This window comes from Mobula hypostoma, unplaced genomic scaffold, assembly GCF_963921235.1.
Source record: "Mobula hypostoma unplaced genomic scaffold, sMobHyp1.1 scaffold_133, whole genome shotgun sequence".
In the NCBI taxonomy this organism is placed as follows: Eukaryota; Metazoa; Chordata; class Chondrichthyes; order Myliobatiformes; family Myliobatidae; genus Mobula; species Mobula hypostoma.
In genome coordinates, this window is record NW_026948257.1 from 155994 (window position 1) to 175703 (window position 19710).

Sequence of the window (19710 nt, forward strand, 5' to 3'; positions counted from 1 at the left end):
CCCTTGTTCATTCGTCCCTCCCATCCCTCCCCACTGATCTCCCTCCTGGCACTTATCCGTGTATGCGGAACAAGTGCTACACATGCCCTTACACTTCCTCCCTTACCACCATTCAGGGCCCCAAACAGTCCTTCCAGGTGAGGCAACACTTCACCTGTGAGTCGACTGGGGTGATATACTGCGTCCGGTGCTCCCGATGTGGCCTTTTATATTTTGGCGAGATCGGACGCAGACTGGGAGACCGCTTTGCTGAACATCTACGCTCTGTCCGCCAGAGAAAGCAGGATCTCCCAGTGGCCACACATTTTAATTCCACATCCCATTCCCATTCTGACACGTCTATCCACGGCCTCCTCTACTGTAAAGATGAAGCCACACTCAGGTTGGAGGAACAACACCTTATATTCGGTCTGGGTAGCCTCCAACCTGATGGCATGAACATCGACTTCTCTAACTTCCGCTAAGGGCCCACCTCCCGCTCGTACCCCATCTGTTACTTATTTTTATGCACACATTCTTTCTCTCACTCTCCTTTTTCTCCCTCTGTCCCTCTGAATATACCTCTTACCTATCCTCTGGGTTTCTCCCCCCCCCTTGTCTTTCTTCCGGGACCTCCTGTCCCATGATCCTCTCGTATCCCCTTTTGCCTATCACCTGTCCAGCTCTCGGCTCTATCTCCCCCCGTCCTGTCTTCTCCTATCATTTTGGATCTCCCCCTCCCCCTCCAACTTTCAAATCCCTTACTCACTCTTCCTTCAGTTAGTCCTGACGAAGGGTCTCGGCCTGAAACGTCGACTGAACCTCTTCCTAGAGATGCTGCCTGGCCTGCTGCGTTCACCAGCAACTTTGATGTGTGGAACTTAAAGCTCTTCACCCTTTCAACCCCGGATCTATTGATGTTAACAGGGAGTCAAACTGAGAACCAATGCCACCGGTCACATCAGTCAGTGTGCCAAAAATCTCTTTGGGAGTTCCGGAGGTTTCGTACTGCCCTCTTCTTCTGGTGATCCCGACCGCGAGACTTCATTCAGATCTTCAGCCCATCGGCGAGGGTCTTGGCAAAGGATGCGATTAGCAATTATAAGTCGACACTGAGACCCGTGTTTAGGATGGCGATAAGGAATAATTGTTAACATAATGAGCTAACACAGTCCCAAGGTAAAAGTAACTGCTCCAGACTGGTTTCTATTTGAACATTCATGTTTTATTTTAATCATTTATCAATTGTACAGAACCCTATTTTTTTCTGATTATTATATGTGGACCGAGATGCATAATAGACACCATTGGGCTGCTTCACAAATAAAACTATTGTATGTTCTCTGCATTCATTTTGTGTAATAGTGTTTGTAAAGGACTATCGATTTGAGACAGTGCAAGCCGAAGGAGAAGTGTTTATTCACTCAGTACATGTACAGATATCCTGAAATCAGCAACAACCTGACAGCTCCTTGAGCGACGCAGTCTCTGTCTCGGTAGTCCAAACGAAAGGACAATGGATCTCCTGTTTAGAGCCGTCAGCGGAGCCGCCACTGAACTGAAGTTTCTGAGAATCGTTCGATTAAAGTTGTCAAATTCCAGGAATTAGCATTGCTTCGCAGTGAATGGTGATGGTCAACATCCGATTGCCTGCATCTTACGAGAGTTCCTCTTGTGTTTGCATTAGAGATGATGAAGCCGAAAAAAATATATTGTAGTTACGGGAATATCAGAATTCTTCAGCTTGAATAAAAGTCAATAATCAAGGGCACGTTTTTCATAAATGCCTGGAAAACTGCTGGCGCGTTTATCAGGCGGAAGTGCATGATAAGGAACTCGAGCTGCTCTGTCGGTGAATGTCGTAGTATGTCATCTTCCACGCGTATAGTCAACTCCGCGGAGGACACGGACCTGACTGTGATCTGCTGCCCAGGCGTAGGTTCTATGCGGTGGAAGAGTCGAGAACTTTCCCTCACTGAAACCTCTTCGAAATACTTGTAAAGTGATTTGATTTCTAACAAATTGTGTGCTGCTATTGCCCCGGAAACTTGCTCCGAGGATGACCTCTGAAACCCCATTGGTAGCGAGTGTTTCGAGTTTCTTTGTTTCAGAAGTGACAGAGCAGGATGGATCCAAAACTCTCCCTCAGATGCCTACGTGTCTTTAGTGAAAACAGAAGCCAAATCACAGTCGGGTTCTTCGTCCGTCTCGCCCGCATTGGGAGTGAGGTGCGAGAAATCAATATCTCCTGAAAACCAAGGTTATTTGCTCTTGATATCTTTACCTTTTATGCTGACAGGCCCATATGAGCTTTGTACGCTCCGACTTTCATTTTTGAACGCGTCTCACTCACCAGAAAACATCCGGCTCCAATTGACACTTGCTAAACGGTTTTGATACCGTTGTTCCGGACCTTGGCACCCGGGAGGCAACATATCATCTGGGAATTTGTTCTTCCCCCTCCCTTCTAAGTCATAGAAACAGACTCAGTGCCAGAGATCGGACCGCTGTGGTTTTCCACTGTAGTCATCCAACCACAAACGGCAACCAGGTGTTGGTGAGGGTGATGCCCATAGGGATAGTCTGTACTGGCTCTCTATACCCACACTCAATGTTTTCAGATTCAATCCTGTGTATTAATGTTTATTCCCCGCTTCCCTACATGTGAACATAATGAGTCTTCCAAGCGTTCTCATTCATCTCAGCAAACGTCCTTCCCAAATTCTTGCTGAGACGCGTCTCACGAGTCTTCGATCGGTAATTGTTTTATGCTTCACTTTCGAAAGAAGCTGCCTAACCTGAGAAAATGTAACAAGCTCGCGTTCATTTCCGATTAGCGGGATGTTATGTGTGTTTGTCTGTAAATAACTTTGCCTTCAGATCAGACATTCTCTCCATTCCCAAACACAACCGTTGTCAGGGTGGCCGAGTGGTCTAAGGCGCCAGACTCAAGGAATGAAAATCCTTCCGACAAACAGGAGTGTTCTGGTCTCCATCTGGGGTCGTGGGTTCGAATCCCACTCCTGACATCTTTTTGTTTAAACATTCAATCCAGGTGATGTTATTTCTGCAACAAAACGTGGGTTCTTAGTGTGGATTAGGAAAACGGTAGAATAGATTGTGGCTTTTGACCCTGCTCATCACAGTACAACAGATCATTGCACACCGATTTCTGGGTGAGCGATTTATTCAGAAACAATTCCATGGAGAAGAATCTCGGCCCGTAACGTCGACTGTGTACTCTTTTCTACTCATCTAATCAATATGGAATAGTGTTTAAAGTGAAATCATTGGCTGTCGGACTATTCAATGGATGTGCCCGTGAGTGTAAACTTTTCTTGCACCTGTCGGTGCGAGTCCTGAGGCTCTTTTACCTTCTACCTAATGGCAGCAGCGTAAAAAGAAAATTTCCTGGTTGGTGAGGACCTCTGGCGGTGGATGCAGTTTTCCGATGACAGAGTTTTATGCAGATGTGCTGAATGTTTTGTAGTGCTTTACCCGTGATGGACTGGGCCAATCCGCTAAACTTTTGAAGATTTTCCTTCAAATGTATTGTTATTTCCGTACGAAGTCGTGATGCAGGCAGACAATCTAGTCTCTACTACACATTTGTAGAAGTTCATCAAGGTTTTTGAGGCCATGGTGAATCCCCGCAGTTCCCTAAGAAAATAGAGGATATAGTAATACCTACCAATTTAAAATTACTTCCTCCAATGAGAACTGGCTCATGGACCTGTAGTTTTCCCTCTCCTCAAGACCACAATCTGTCCTTGGTCTTGTCGACATTGAGTGATAGGGTGTTGTCACATTTTCTTCAAAACAATCCCCTCTTAGTTGAAATGTATGCCCTATGATATAAGACATGTCACCTCTGGGATGGAGAGAGCTTCTGTGTGTTCTACCTTCATCTATGCCTCCCAAAATCTAAGAGACGTCTATCAGATTCACACTCAGCCTCGCTGCTCCAGAAAAAAAAAACAACCAAAGTTTGTAGAAACTCTCGTTATCGCAAAAAAAAACGTCTAAATCAGGTATCATCTTGTTAAATCTCTTCTGCACACTCTCCAAAGCCTCGTCATCCTTTTGGCGACAGATGGCCTAAATTGTGTGCATTACCAGTTTCAATGCTGTGCTGCTGTATGCTTTAAATTCTCACATGCTGGAAAACCTGAGAAAGGGCATCACGTCCGTTTTCATTTCAAATCCCACGATATAGTGTGTGTTGTGTATGTATACTCTCTTACCAAAGTAGTCATTCACTCTATTATGTAAAACACAGCTGTTCATGTGGGTTTTTGTAGAGAGTTGTCAGGGTGGCCGAGTGGTCTAAGGCGCCAGACTTAAGCCGAGAAAGTCGTTTCAAAATAGACGCGAGTGTTCTGGTCTCCACCTGGAGACGTGGGTTCGAATCCCACTCCTGACAACTGTTGTCTTTTAAACTTGGTGTTTTGATAATTGAATCACTAATTTTATTGCAGCGATCAAAGCATGGGTTGGGAGGATGAGAAAAACGCAAGAAAGAGAAAGGTTTTGTTTTAGTTACAGTAGAGAGCAGTACAACGGGTCGCACTACATCAGATTTAGGCTGCCGAGTTTGAAGAGAAAGAGGAATCGGCGAAGAGTGCCTGTGACACCTTCTCAGCCATGGCTATTTGTTGGACAGAATGACATCGGTGCCATTCAGACACGTTGTCTGCCGCTATATGGAAACGGCATTTTACATCGTCGCTCTTAAGCATACCTGTACATCTGCCGCCGAGCTCAGCATCGTGCGTTTAACATCAGTCTGGACTTGGGAGTATCGGATTGATCATTCTGGACTGGATTATATTCTCTTTCAGTGGTTTAATAGGCCACTTTTCCTTTTTTTGCAAAGCAGATGTTTTAAGACATACAGCGCGGAAAATAGCCTTCGGTCCAACTGGTTCAAAGTTAAAAGGAGAAAGTAAATTTTGCAACACAGCAAATCTATATACATATATCACCATATACAAAAATGAAATTCACTTTCCCGCGGGCATCCAACAAACACAGTGAAATCATTGAAGGACCGCTGTAACAGGACGGTCAAAACACACAATGTGTATAACACAACAAATTGTGCAAATTCAAGCGAAATAATAATGATAATAGCAACATTGATTGTTGTTTTACACAATAATCCAGGGCGACTACGAAGCCCACTAGAATTTCTTTAGATATAAACTCCTTCTCAAAACAACCAGATGAATAACACATTGACGAAGGATCGAATATGAACGATTTGAAATTATTCACATAAAGCTGCAACGTTTAATACAGATAGCAAAAATGATTTCAAAAGTTATAAAAATAAAAACTGGACAAGATAAGCATATCAGATTAAACAAAAAGGAAATTGCAATTGAGGTACTACAATATAAAATAGAACAGAAGGATGCAATGCAACTGATGGATGGATACTTTTACTTTATATCTTTATGATTTGGATGTTGGAATTGATTATCCTGCAGGCCGGTTTGCGGACTACATGAGGATAGGTGGAGATGCAGGAAATCTGCAGGACGTAGAGAAGCTACAAAAGAACTTGGACAGATTAGGAGAATGGGCAAAGAAGTGGCACATAGAACACACTGAAAGGATGTGCTATCATTGGAGACATTTCAAAGGTGGTTTAGAGAATAATTCAGGATGGAAAGACTGACAGCTGGAGCCTTGATGGCTCTGGGCCTCTACGCACGACAATTCAGAAGATTGAGTGTTTCTCTACTCACGGTAATCGGGAAGATTCAATGTTTACCCTACTGATGTCCCTATTTGACCCTTCCTGACTACTAGAGGTTGCCTCCCCATGTCTATCACTCGTGTCTTCCGGCGGCTTGGGTCCACCTGCTCCAGGAATGAACCTGGCTTCCTGCAATTTCAGCAGGTGCTGAAACCCATCTTGAAACTTCGCTGTAAGCAACCAGCGAGACTTCTCTCAGAAAGGCGTATTCTCCGTTGCTCTAACAGTGTGGCAGCTACTATTGGAGAAATCAAAATCAGACCTCTCAGTAGAACATGTTTCTTCGCATTCCAACATTTTCTCAGTTAATTCCCTTTTCTATTCCTCAAGCATTCAGGCAAATGCAGGGATTCCTGTTACTCTACCTACACCCAGTACAGAAGATGATAGGTTTAGATTGGGTGTACCTCACGGTTCCTCCTTTCCGTTCATCATCCTACTTAGCAGGAGCTGGCACCTTCTCAAAAGCAGCTCTGTACTCAGTGTGAACGGACAAGGAGTACAAAAACTTCTTTCCAATTCTCTCCTCGCGTGCTCTCAGGAGCATTCTCACATCGGCAGTATTTGTTCCCACAATAATAGAAGCTCCATCCTTCTCAATCGGATCCGGGTAGAGCAAGACTGGTGTGTCAATAATCTTAGTTACTCCAACATCTGCTCCGTAAACTCCAGCTTCAACAACAGGTAACCATTGTATGGATACTCATCAGTACTAAGCCCCGGAATCTCAGGGCACTGAGTGACGTCAATGGTAAGTGCGCCCGATACCGGACGGAAAAGGATCAATAAAGCTAAGTAATTTGAGAACCTGCATCCACTGTGGTTCCAGCATAAACACCTTCAGTCCGTACAGATACACCAGAGTATAGTCCTACTAGCCCTTCACGAATAGTGTTTTGTACTTTAGTACTGTTTCCTTTGATACACTAATCCTCTCCATGACGTCCGCCTGTTCCTTTACTGGGTCCCTCCGTAGCTTGACCTTTTTTCGTCGCTGTTTGATTAACCGCTGAATTACTTTCTGAAGATTTTCCTGTCCTTCACACCCCCGCTTCTCCACATTTGTAACAGAAAATATCGGTCACTTCCCTGGTATAGGGAACCTGCTCAGTAACACCCCACCAGTGTGTCGGGCTTCCCATCGGCCCTTTGTGTAGCAGCAAACGATATCATCCGAATTACCGCGGCCCACCGGTTTTCCATGATATCCTGCAGCACCCGCGGTTGTGTGAGATTTGGGGCGCTTCAGCAACAGTGGCTACTACCGAGGACCTTTCCCTGATCATGAAGGCCTACCGCTCCTCCATCATGTTTTCCTCCTCGTCAACTTCTCGGAAGAATTCGGTGTAAATGTGTAGGATTCCGCAATATTCGTGTCATTCGAATACGTAAAGCAATCACGGCATGTTGCAACCCTCCCCACCACCGCCCCCCCCCTTAATAATTTACTCCATCCTCAATTTCTCTAAGACAGTTGAGTGCATCCTTTGTCGTTCAAACATGCAGCAGCTTCGCCAGCCTGAAATTGTCGGCAGGCAACTTCGCTCCCTCTTCCTAAAACATGCTCCAAAGATCGGCTGCACTTTCAGCAGCGCAAGAAGCATTTTCCCGAGCTTGCAGACAATTAGCTGATGTGGCTAATGGATTTTCTGCCTTGAGGAAAATCACTATATCAGCAGCCGCTCCCTTTAAGCAGTCTACCAGTCTCAGTATATTCACGTTATCTGAGCAGTGCCATTCATCCAGAAATTGAGATGTCTGCTCATCCCAAGCCTCATATTCCTCCACCCCAGCGGGTGTGGGCCTCACCCCAGAGAACACTCCCAGCCTTAAACAACTTTGGCTCTCCGCAGATATATCGGCATTTGTCAGCCAGTGATGCAATAGCCAAACCGAGCTCAGAATTTAAATCAAATGCTGAATGAATCATTAGACCGTTCACATCAGACAGCTTCTTCTCCTCACTCCGCAGAAACGACAGCAACCTGTCTTTAAAGTCTCTGCCCACGAAACAATCTGCAGATGCGCGAAATACGAGAGAGCACACACACAATCAGTGCCTTAATGTAGAATGTCGGCCCGAAATGTCGAAAGTTCACTCTTTCCCACTATCACTAACTGGTCTGCTGTGTTCCTCCAGCATTTTGTGAGTTACTTTCGAGTTACAAAACAGCTGTTTACAACTGATTCCGACGGCGTTGCTGGCCTCAGCATCCCCTTTGCTTCTCGTCTACCGCTTCGTTCACATTGAAGCTTGGGTCAAACCTGTGGCCCTTGCTCCCGCTTCTCAGAAAACTGCAGAATCGTTTTCGTCTGTATCAGACCCTCCTGTGCCCATCATAGCACAGGTTTCCATCTTATTCTTCTTTCTTTACCCGTGGAATCCCCTTCTCTCTGCCACCTTAAACAACAACAGTAAAGCTGCGTTCCCCGTTACAACTGAACCTTCTGTGTTCCAGCCAGGGGTGTCACATTCAGTCCATCTATAAACGTCCAAATGCTCACTTCCCTGCATGTGAACACAGCGATTCTTCCCAGCGTTGTCATTCACCATTACAACCTCCCTCGCAAATCTCTGCTAGTACGCTTCTAACGAGTTCTGATCTGTAATTTTAATACTGCTTCTCTTTCCACAGATGCTGCCTAACCTGAGAAAACTGTAACAAGCTCGTTTTCATTTCTCATTCCCAGGATGTGTTTGTGTGTATATAACTCTGTTCTCAACTCAGGCATTCAATCTGTTCTCAAACACAACCATTTGTTTTGGATGTGAAGTGGGTGACGCAAAGTTGTCAGGGTGGCCGAGCGGTCTAAGGCGCCAGACTCAGGGAATGAAAGTCCTTCTCACAAGCACGAGTGTTCTGGTCTCCATCTGGGGGCGTGGGTTCGAATCCCACTCCTGACATCTTTTGTCCTTAAACATTCAATCGAGGGATGTTATTACTGCGAAGAGAACGTGGGTTGTTTGTGTCGATTAGAAAAACAGTAGAAAGAAAAGGTGGTGATTTCGTCACGGCACATCACAGCACAACACATCATCGTTCATCGAATACTGGCTGCCGGATTTCTTTAGAAACAATTCCCTGGTGGAGGATCTCGGACCGAAATGTCGACTGTTTACTCTTCTCCACAGATGCTGCCTGGCCTTTTGAGTTCCTCCAGACAGACTCAGCTAATCAATATATACAGAAGTGTTCAAAGTGAAATCACAGGTTGTCGGGTTATTCAATGGATAGGCACGTGAGTGTAAGAGATCACCGTTTGATCAAAAGCCTGATGGTTGATGAGTAGTGACTGTCCTTGAACGTGGTGGCGGAACTGAGTCCCGAGGCTCTTGTACTTTCTACCTTCTACCCGACGGTAGCAGCGACAATAGAGCAGAGCCGGGGTGGCGAGGATCTCTGATGATGGATGCTGCTTTCCCATGACACCGGTTTACGTAGATTAGCTAAATGTTTGACAGAGCTTTACCCGTGATGGACAGAGCCGAATCCGTTAACGTTTCTTCAAGATGTTTCTTCAAAGGCCTTGCTGTTTCTGTACTAGGTCGTGATGCCGACAGACAATATACTCTCCACTACACATTTATAGAAGTTCCTCAAAGTTGTTGACGTCATGCCGAAGATTCGCAATCAGAATGAGGTTTATTATCATTGGCATGTGCCGCGAAATTTGTTATCTTACTAACAGCAGTTCAACGCAATACATAACCTAGCAGAGAGAGAAAAATAATAATACATAAAATAAAACATAATAATAAATAACAAGTAAATTATTTACGTATATTGAATAGCTTTTAAAAAAATTGCCAAAACAGAAACACGTCAAAAAAATGAAGTAGTATTCAAGGTTTCAATGTCCATTTAGGAATCGAATGGCAGAGGAGAAGAAGCTGTTCCTGAATCGCTGAGTGTGTGCCTTCAGGCTTCTGTATCTCCTACCTGATGGTAACAGTGAGAAAAGGGCATGCCCTGGGTGCTAGAGGTCCTCTATAATGGGCGCTGCCTTTCTGAGACACCGCTCCCTAATGATATCCTGGGGAATTTGTAGGCTGGTGCCCAAGATGGAGCTGACTAGATTTATAATCCTCAGCAGCTACTCTCGGTCTCCTGCAGTAGTGCCTCCATGCCAGACAGTGATGCAGCCTGTCAGAATGCTCTCCACGGTACAACTACAGACGGGTTTGAGAGTATTTGTTGACATGCTAAATCTCTTCGAACTCCTAATAAAGTATAGCCACTGTCTTGCCTTCTCTATAGCTGCATCGATACTGTACGTTGTGACCAGGTTAAGAAAGTAGAGGAAATAGTAATACCCACCTCTGTTCCTCCAACGAGAGTTGGCTCATGGACCTCTGGTTTTCTCTCTGTTGAAGTCCACAATCTGTTCCTTGGTCTTGCCGATTTTGAGTGATAGGGTGTTGTCATCCCCTCGTCGTTGAAATGCATGCCCTATGGTATAAAACACTCAGATTGAGATGACTTCTACATTCTCTACCTTTATCTATGCTTTTCATAATCCAAGAAACATCCATCAGATTCTCCCTCACCACCGATGCTCCAGAGAATGCAACCTAAGTTTGTTCAACCTCTCGTTATCTCACAAACCGTCTAATTCGGGTAACAGCTTGGTAAAGCATATCTGCACTCGTCATCCTTTCTATGACGGATGGCTGGAACTGTATCCATTACCTGTTCCAGTGCTGAGCTGCTGTATGTTCTAACTTCGCACATGTTTGATGAACTGAGCAAATACAACATATCCATTTAATTTCAAATCCCAGGATAATGTGTGTGTATTTTGTATGTATGCTCTCTCACTGGAACAGTCACTCATTCCATTCTGAAACACAGCTGTTTATGTCCGATGTGAAGAGAGTACTTCAGGGCTGTTAGTGTGGCCGAGTGGCCCAAGGCGCCAGACTTGAGGCGAGACAGTCGCTTTACAGCAAACCCGAGTGTTCTGGTCTCCACACGGAGCCGTGAGTTCGAATCCCACTCCTGACAACTACTGTGCTTTACACGTGCTGTTTTGGAAATTCAATCACGGTAATTTTATTGCAGCGATCAAAACATGTTCTGTTTGGCTGGATGGGAAAGACAGAATAATGATAAATACATTGTTTTTTTTTACACAGCAGAGAGTGGTACAACGGGTCAGATTACTTGAGATTCGGGGTTCACAGTTTGATGAGAAAGATGCCTCGCTGAAGTGTCGCTATCAATTTCTCCGATGCAATTACAGGTTGGACTTAATGATATTGGTGCCGTTCAGACAAATTGTCGGTCGCTACATTGCAAGGGAATTATATATCGTCGTTCTGAAGAATATATCGGCAGCGGAGCTCAATACTGTGCGTTTGACACATTTTTGGACATGGAAATTCCGGGTTGCTCATTCAGGACTGCATTATATTCACTTTGTGTGGTTTAATACGGCCAGTATTCCTCTTATTGCAATGCAGATGTTTTAAGACGTTGTCATAGAGTCGTACAGCATGGAAAATAGCCTTCGGCCAAACTGTTTCGAAGTTCAAAGCAGAAAGTCAACTTGTCATCACGGCATACACACATATATCATCATGTACAAGAATGAGATTAAATTCCTCTCGGAAATCAATAAAAGCAATGAAGGAACGTGCCATCAGATCAGTCAAAACTTCAATGTGTATAAGGCGCGAAACTGCAGAGTCAAACAAAATAATAATAATGATAACAGCAATATTAATTGTAACTTCATGCAGCAAACTAGGGCTGCTAACGAATCCAAAAGTTTGTTTACATTTAAACCCTGTCTCAGAGACTACCAAGCGAATTACAAGAAGTCCAGAAAGATGTTAAACGCTCGTTACTGAGCTCTGCGGCCGATGTATACTTCAGAACGACGATCTAAAATTCTCTTGCAATATAGCCGAACGACAGCTTGTCTGAATAGCACTAATGTCGTTCTTCCCAAATAATAGTCACGTTTGAGAAATTGACACCGGCAGTCTTTATCGAGGCCTCTTTCTCATCAAACACTGCACCCTGATTCCTGTACGATGTGATTAGTTGTACTGCTCTCTGTTGTGACAAAAAAAAAATCCCAGTATTTATCTTGACAGCGGATCGAACATGGACGCTTGGAAATTAATCACGTCTTTATCAGTAAAGCTGAAAAAAATAATGTAGGTAGTAAAGCTGTTTTCTAATGTTATAAAAATAAAATTTCAAAGTTAAGCATATTACATTAAAGTAAAGAAAGTTGCAATTGAGTTAGTGCAATATAAAATACCAGATCAAACATGATGGCAGAATATAGCATTAATGGCAGGATTCTTGGCATTGTGGAAGATCAGAGGGATCTTGGGGTCCCAGTCCATAGGACACTGAAACCTGCTGCGCAGGTTGACTCTGTGGTTAAGATGGCATACAGTGCATTGGACGTCATCAACCGTGGGATTGAGTTCAGGAGCCGAGAGGTAATGTTACAGCTATAGAGGAACCTGGTCAGAACCCACTTGGAGTACTGTCCTCAGTTCTGATCACCTCATTACAGGCCCTCTGGTGGCGCAATGGGATCAGCGCCGGTCTCTGCAGCGAAGGCGCCCGAGTTCGAATCGCAGTCCGGCCACCGCCGAGCACGCTTTCCATCCGTGCTGGGTTGAGCGTCGAGCTCCTGACACCACCCGCCAGACAAGGATGGCTGACTATCTGGTGCGACATGCTAAAAAAAAACTCATTACAGGAAGGATGTAGAAACTATAGAAAGGGTGCAGAGGAGGTTTACAAGCAGGTTGCCTGGAGAGGGGAGCATGTCCTATGAGAATAGGTTGAGTGATCTTGACCTTTTCTCTGACTAAGGATGAGAGATGACCTCGTAGAGGTGTATAAGACGATGAGAGGCATTGATAGTGTGGATAGTCAGAGCTTTTTCCCAGGGCCGAAATGGAGAACACGAGAGGGCACAGTTTTAAGGTGCTTGGAACTAGGTGCAGAAGGAATTTCAGGGGGAAGTTTTGTTTTACGCAGAAAGCGGTGAGTCCATGGAATGGGCTGCCTGCGACGGGGGTGGAGGCGGATGCAACAGAGTATTTTAATTGACTCCTGGATAGGTAATGGAGTTTAGAAAAATAGAGGGCTATGGGCAACCCTAGGTAATTTCTAAATGTCCATGTTCGGAACAGCATTGTAGGCCGAAGGGTCAATATTGTGCTGTAGGTTTTCTATGTTCTATGTTCTAACTGCAGTAATGTTTACAGATTAGGAGAATCGGCTAAAAATTTGCAGATAGAACACACTATCAGGAAATATATGGTCCTGCAGTTTGGTAAAAGAAGTAACATCGTAGGTTATTTTTCTAAACGTACAGAAAATTAGAATATTTGACGTGCAAAGGGACTTTAAACATTTCGTGCAACACTCTCTGAAAATTAATTTGCAGGTTTCGAAGGTGGTGAAAAGTGCGATTGCGATATTGGAAAACATTTCGAGAGGAATGAAATGTAGATATAGGGATGCATTGTTGACGCTTTAAATGCACTGATGAGGCCGTGCTCTGAGTATTGGAGCCCCTTGTCTCAGAAAGCATGTCCTAATATTGGAAAGGATTCAAAGGTGGTTTACAAAGTGATTCCAGGATTGAAAGGTTTGTCAAATGAGGAGCATGTGACGGTTCTGGGCCTCTACTCACGGGAATTCGGACGATTGAATTGTTACCGAATCAACCACCCCCTCTGACCCTTTCTGATTACCAGACGGTGTCTCCCTCGAGAGACTGAGCTGAACTGAGCTCCCTTCAGTTTCCGTTGAAAACATCCGGAGAGACTGCTCTCCGAAAGGGGTGTCCTCGGTTGCTCTAATAGTGTGGTGAGATCTCTTGGAGAAATCAAAATCAGACCTGCCACTAGAAAGGACATCTTCGCGTTCCAATATTTTCTCAGTTAATACCTGTGTCCATTCCGCTAACATTTCAGCAAATGTAGTTTCCTGACACTCCAGCTACTGCCAGAACGTATACTAACAGGTTTAGAATGTGTGTACCTTAGAGTTCCCTCTTTCCGCTCATCGTCTATTTAGCAGGAACTTTCACAAAAGCAGCTCTGAACACAGGGTGAATGGACAAGCTGTTTCTGAAGCTCTCTCTATTCCTCTATTTGAATGCTTCCTGGAGCCTTCTCACAACGGCAGTATATTTCCCACGAGAATCAATGCTCCATCCTTTTCAATCCGATCCGTGTAGAGCAACAATTGTGTGTCAATAGTCTCAGATACTACAACATCTGCTTTCGTAAACTCCAGCTTTAAGGACAAGTAACTATCGTATGGGTACTCATCCATAATAAACCCCGGAATCACAAGGGGACTGACTGGCGTAAACGGTAAGGGCGTTGGATACTGGTCGTAAAACGGTCTATTCAGTAAAATAACTTAAGAATCTGTGTCAGGTATGACCCTAGCAGAAATACCTTTATTCCGTAGAGATACAGCAGAGCATGGTCCCACAACCCCTTCAGGAATAATGTTTTGTAGTTTAATGTTTCCCTTGATACACTGATAGTACCGTATCCTACAAGAACACTCCCAGCCTACAACAACTTTTTGCCTCCGCAGATATACCTCTGTATTTATCAGCCAGTGATGTAATAGCCAAACCGAGCTCAGAATTTAAATCGACCGCTGAATGAATCATTAGACCATTCACATCAGACAGCTTCTTCCAGTCTGTGAAAGAATTTAAGACTCTTTGGATATGCAGAGGTTAACCTAATCGCTTGTGAATGCTCTTAAAATCTAGCTAAGGTCCTTGCAAGTCTTATAATTTAGCTAATGTCCTTGCAGGAAAGATGTTATGGCTCTGCATTTACATAATACTGCTGTTTTTTTTTGAAATCTAGTACTAAGTTCAGAAGCCTCTTCCGGTGATGCCTACACCGAAGAAGTTTAGATCCTCTATCCTATAGATGCTGCTTGGCCTGCTGCGTTCACCAGCAACTTTGATGTATGTTGCTTTAGTTACGTATGCTGTGTCTATATAATGAAGCGTGTCTGAGAGCTAAGCAGAGCCCCTAAGCATCGCTTTTAGGTACAGAGTCTCTCCATGATATCATGTAATAAAGTCCTTTAGTCTGAAACAATTCTCTGAGTCGACCTGATTTATTCTGTCTGCTGCTCCTGACATTTATCCGCAACAGTTTGGTGACAAGGATGGAATCCTCAGTTTAGTCTCCTAGCTGACAGTGGGAGGCTATAGGAGCAGGATCAAAATTAAAAAATAAAAAAAAAGAGCCCTTGTCGGAAAAGGAAAAGCAAGACAGAAAGGCGCCTTCGAAGTTGGGAAGGAAAACCGTTCTCCTAGCTGAAAGGGGGAGACAGGTGCCCTGCGTCCTAACTGAAAGAAGGACGACAGGGGCAGCCATTAAGGGTACCAAGGTAGCTACCGGTCAATTCCGTAACCGAGCTCAGAGCCCTGTGCAATGACAGAGGAAACACACCCGTGAGCGCTCATTGTGTACATAGTGTGAATAAAGAAACTTTGTGCACTTTTACCTGAAATTAAAATCACAAACAAGAAAAATGGGAAGTGCTAGCGCTGATCCTGCTAACAAACCAAAGAGTTCCGGCAGTAAGACAAAGGCTTTGAATTCCCAACTGCAGGTAGGAAAAAGACCGCCAAAAAGATTAGAACGATAAAATGGCACCACCAACAAATAGGAGACCCTTCAGTCCCGCCTCGAACCCCGGCGGATATGGTATTCAGAGAGACGGGAGATAATACTTATGCGGTAACATTCAGTAGTAATTTGCATGAATGGTCACATGGGGATTGGCCGTATGGGGGAAGTTTTAATTTGAGACTAATCCATCACTGGGAGGACGCGACCCGAAATGGGAACGGCGACCCATATTGTGATGCTGATTACATGTTAAGACGTTCTAAACGATGGAAGGAGGTGGCGAAAAGACACCAACCTCCAAATAAAAATATTAAGCAGCCTGGAGCGGAGAAGGCTGGGGTTGAAACGAAACCTGCCACGGGACTTTATCCCGAACTCCCCGTACCGGCCAGTGCCCTTGGCACCCAATAGTCAAAAGACGATTTCATAATGACGACGACTGTCTTGGGACGATCCGCACCCACTCCTTACAATCCCCGATTCCAGAAATCAGGCACCTGACACCCGCAGCAGAGTAGAGATCACTGCGACGAGAGAAGTGTCTCAGGAAAGAGGAATTGAAGCTGAGGGAGCTGAAGGACGTGTTAACAGTACTAGAGATGACTCAAAAAACGCCCGAATATGCAGACAAAAAAGAGGCAGGAAAAGAGAAAACGAGAATGAAGTGTAAGCTTTTAACAGACACCTTTATTATATCTGAAAGAGTCCCGTTTCCCTTACTGGGTCCGCAGACCCTTTGTAAATTAAGAGCAGCACTGCACTGTACAGCTGAAGGTATATGCATGGTGCTTTCTCAAATTAGGGTCCCTTGAATGCTAAAAATATGAATGGGCAAGAAAAGGACAGTTCAGAACCCATACTATACTGTTGGCAGCTGGATAGCAATCTCTGTGCTTGGCAAGTTCAGAGACTGTATGACACGTTGATAGGACGAGCCACCCTCTACATGCAAAACCTGCAATACTTTATTTATAGCAGCTGAGGAAAGAAACAGCTCCATTGCACGGTCTATTACACTTTACAAACTGACCCGCACTATGATCAGGCTTTACACCCTTATTTAAGCGTTAAAGCCGAAGGCAACACCGTTATGTGTATTTTGGTCCCGAAGGATTAGGGCTCCTGGTACACTTAGTGTAAGATCAGGAAAAAAAGATTCCGACCGCAATGCCTCATTTGACAGTGGCCATAAAACCGCCAGCAAAGCCTAAAGATATCGGGATGATGATAAAACGATTGGCGAAAGAAACGAAGTTTGTTTATACTATAACTCTGCCGGTACTGGGACAAGAAGCCCGAATAGAATTATTTAACGAAAAGGAGGGGAGAATTATGTTAAAGTCCGAGAGCTGGGGAACAACCTTTGAAAAGCAACAACCACCAGCAGAAGATCCTTTACCTCCCCCTCCAGCCTTAGTGCGGGCACCAGGGAACCTGTGGGCCCAACATAAAAATCATGTGGGAAATATAGAAACAACTCTGGAGCATAAAGTTACTCTAAAAAAGAATGTGCTACTGTCCTGTATTAAACGGTACCGGATAGTTACTGAAGCTGAGGAACAGATCGCTCCAGTAATTGACTCATTGCAGAAAGGGGTGCTGATGAAGACACAACCCCTGTGTAACACCCCTATATTACCTATTCCAAAACCGGGCCGGAGAAATGAGTGGAGTTTTCTGCAGGACCTAAGAGCCATTAATAAGATACTCACCCCTATTGCTCTGCTGGTGCCGGACACTGACATTGTGCTTACTTCTATACTTGCGGGAGCGAGTACCTTTACTGCAGTCGATCGGTGCTCAGCATTTTGCTCCAGACCTTTGTACGAGGATAGCCAGTATCTATTTGCCTTTACTTGCAATAATGAGTAAGATACGTACACACGTCTGCCCCAGGGATATACTGAAAGCCCCGCAGTTTATGCTGTAGCAGTTAAACATGATTTGGCCGAATGCCAGCTGTTTGAATATTTCACGCTGATTCAGTATGCAGACAACATCCTGATAGCTTCTGCTACAGGGCCACAATGTCTGACCGATTCTTTAACACTCCTTGAACTTTTGGCTGGAAGAGGGCACAGGGTGTCAGTAGCGAAAATGCAGTTTTGCCAAGAGACTGTCCAGTACCTTGGATTCCAGCTCAGTAAATGTTGGCGAAATTTGGGAAGGGATCGAATAAAAGCAATACATAAGGTCCCAGTCCCCAAAGCAAAAAAAAAAAAACAAAAAAAATGACACTCTTTCTTTCTTTTCTGGGCATGGCAGGGCACTATCGACAGTGGATCCCCGAATACCGGGAGAGGGTTGCAGTAATGCGTTCTGCCACATTGAAAGCGGAGCCTCTCATTGTGGAATGGACACCTTAAAGGGAGAAAGCCTTCCATGATCTAAATGTAATAGTAGAAAATCTATTCATATTGTATTGGATCACCAGTACACTGTGATAGTCCCCCATGCCGTAATGCTACTGTTGAATTCAGCTGCTCCTCAGCATTTTACCACGGCCAGAAGGACAGGCTATGAGGTGATTCTTCTCTCTCGATCCAACTATACGTACCAACGATCTCCGGCGATTGATCCAGCTACTTTTGTTCCATTACTATATGCAGCAGGATGGATGTGACCATGACTGTTTGCTCGTAGTGGAAGCTACTACTGCTCCCCCACCAGATCTGAGAAGCTAACCTATTAATAACACTCATTTAATTTGTTACGTACCCCGTAACTGGGTTGCCAAACCAGCAGAAATGGATCACTCAGTTGGAGTCTGGAGTACTAGAACTAAGAAAGTTTTATTAAAGAAACAAGCAACACAGTAATCGAAAGGATAGCAAATGCAACAGTTCAGCGATGATAAACACACATGTGCACAGAATTAAGATAACAGCATCAATCAAGCTCTATCGTTGTCTAGGGGTAAATGACCAAATTTCAAAGTGACCCAAAGTTCAGTCCAGTTTAGTAGTTCAATTCGCAGTAATCGTTGCCATGGCGATGGACAACATGGGGGAAGAGAGAGAGATAGAACAGGAATAACTGATCATTCAGACACGGCTTCACTCACAGACCGGCGAGATGGCTCACAAGCAGCTTTCGGGCGGGTCCTTGGTGATGTCACCTGAGGTCACCGACTGTGACCCCTCCTCCAGATGCGGTCGATCCTCTGCAGTGAACCCGGCACCCAGGCAAGGGCGGACACACACCGGGTTCCTGCTGATCGTACCTTTCCACCCTGGGCGTTGTCCGGTACCCCCCACCGACTCGTGAGGAGCGTACCGCTTCCAGGGTCTCGTTACCTCGGGTGGCGTGTGTGTGTCGCCTTAGCAAACCGGTCCCTTTTTATCCCCCTGCTGGGGTATCGCCTGTCCATCACTTCGAACAGTTCAAGGTTCAAAGGGGGGAGCCGCTCCAGACAGCTCTCTCTCCCGCGTTCCTTCATTACACATCTCCAGACGCTGCTCCATTGTTCCTTATCTCTCCTTCCCCTGAGGGCAGGTGGCAGACCACTTGCTGATGTCACTGATGCTAACCCAGGCCAGCAAACATCTTAATTTTATGTGTATTCTCGTCACACTTCCCCCCTTTAAGGATTTTTACCGGGAGGTAAAAATTACAAACATGAATACATTATTTGATACATACACAAATATACATCTTTAACAGCTATTTGGCTAACACAGCGAGTGTGAAGCTGTCAACACCTTGACAGACAGTCATCACATTTTCTGTTCCTTTTACACGTGTTATTAATAATCCCTTAGACCAGGCTCCAACTCAGCAAACTTCATAGTGGCCAAAAACACTGATGAATTGCGACCAATGTAACCTCTCATTTGGTTTTGTCCCGGACCACAATAACAAGGGTCGTCCCATTCCGACTCAGTTTTCTCTCGCAAGGGCTTAGTAGGAGGGGGACGGGTATTGACCGCAGAGTTATTGCAACACTTCCTGCAGTACCCCACCATCTCCAAGAGCCTTCTGAGGGCCCTCTTGTCTGTCGGGGTTGGGAGGTCAGCGATAGCCTGCACTGTAGCTTGCATCGCTGCCAGCTGCCCCTGTGTCACCACAATTCCCAGGTAAGTGACCCTCGTGTGGCCGAATTCATTTTTTTCAAGGTTCACTATCAAGCTGGCTTCAGACAGCCGTATTAAATTGCCAATACACACCTCTGTGTTCATCAGCCCTTTAGTCACTGAATTACTCAATATATATGAGTGTTCTTTACTAGGCTGCCCTATTGTAACAGACATCACCCAACATCCCAGTTCTTTGCATTTCCTCGGGACAATCAAACACACGGGTGCGCGAGTCG

General features: G+C 44.9%; 3 non-coding genes across 3 annotated transcripts; all 3 read left to right on the plus strand.

The window, feature by feature from the left end:
• Positions 1 to 2894: 2894 nt before the first annotated feature.
• Positions 2895 to 3008, plus strand: trnal-caa (transfer RNA leucine (anticodon CAA)). Its single transcript has 2 exons — positions 2895 to 2932; positions 2974 to 3008. It is a non-coding gene; the product is annotated as a tRNA-Leu (tRNA).
• A 1278-nt stretch (positions 3009 to 4286) lies between these two features.
• trnal-uaa (transfer RNA leucine (anticodon UAA)) lies at positions 4287 to 4402 on the plus strand. The gene is made up of 2 exons: positions 4287 to 4324; positions 4357 to 4402. It is a non-coding gene; the product is annotated as a tRNA-Leu (tRNA).
• A 4132-nt stretch (positions 4403 to 8534) lies between these two features.
• Positions 8535 to 8648, plus strand: trnal-cag (transfer RNA leucine (anticodon CAG)). Its single transcript has 2 exons — positions 8535 to 8572; positions 8614 to 8648. It is a non-coding gene; the product is annotated as a tRNA-Leu (tRNA).
• The last annotated feature ends 11062 nt before the right edge of the window (positions 8649 to 19710 follow it).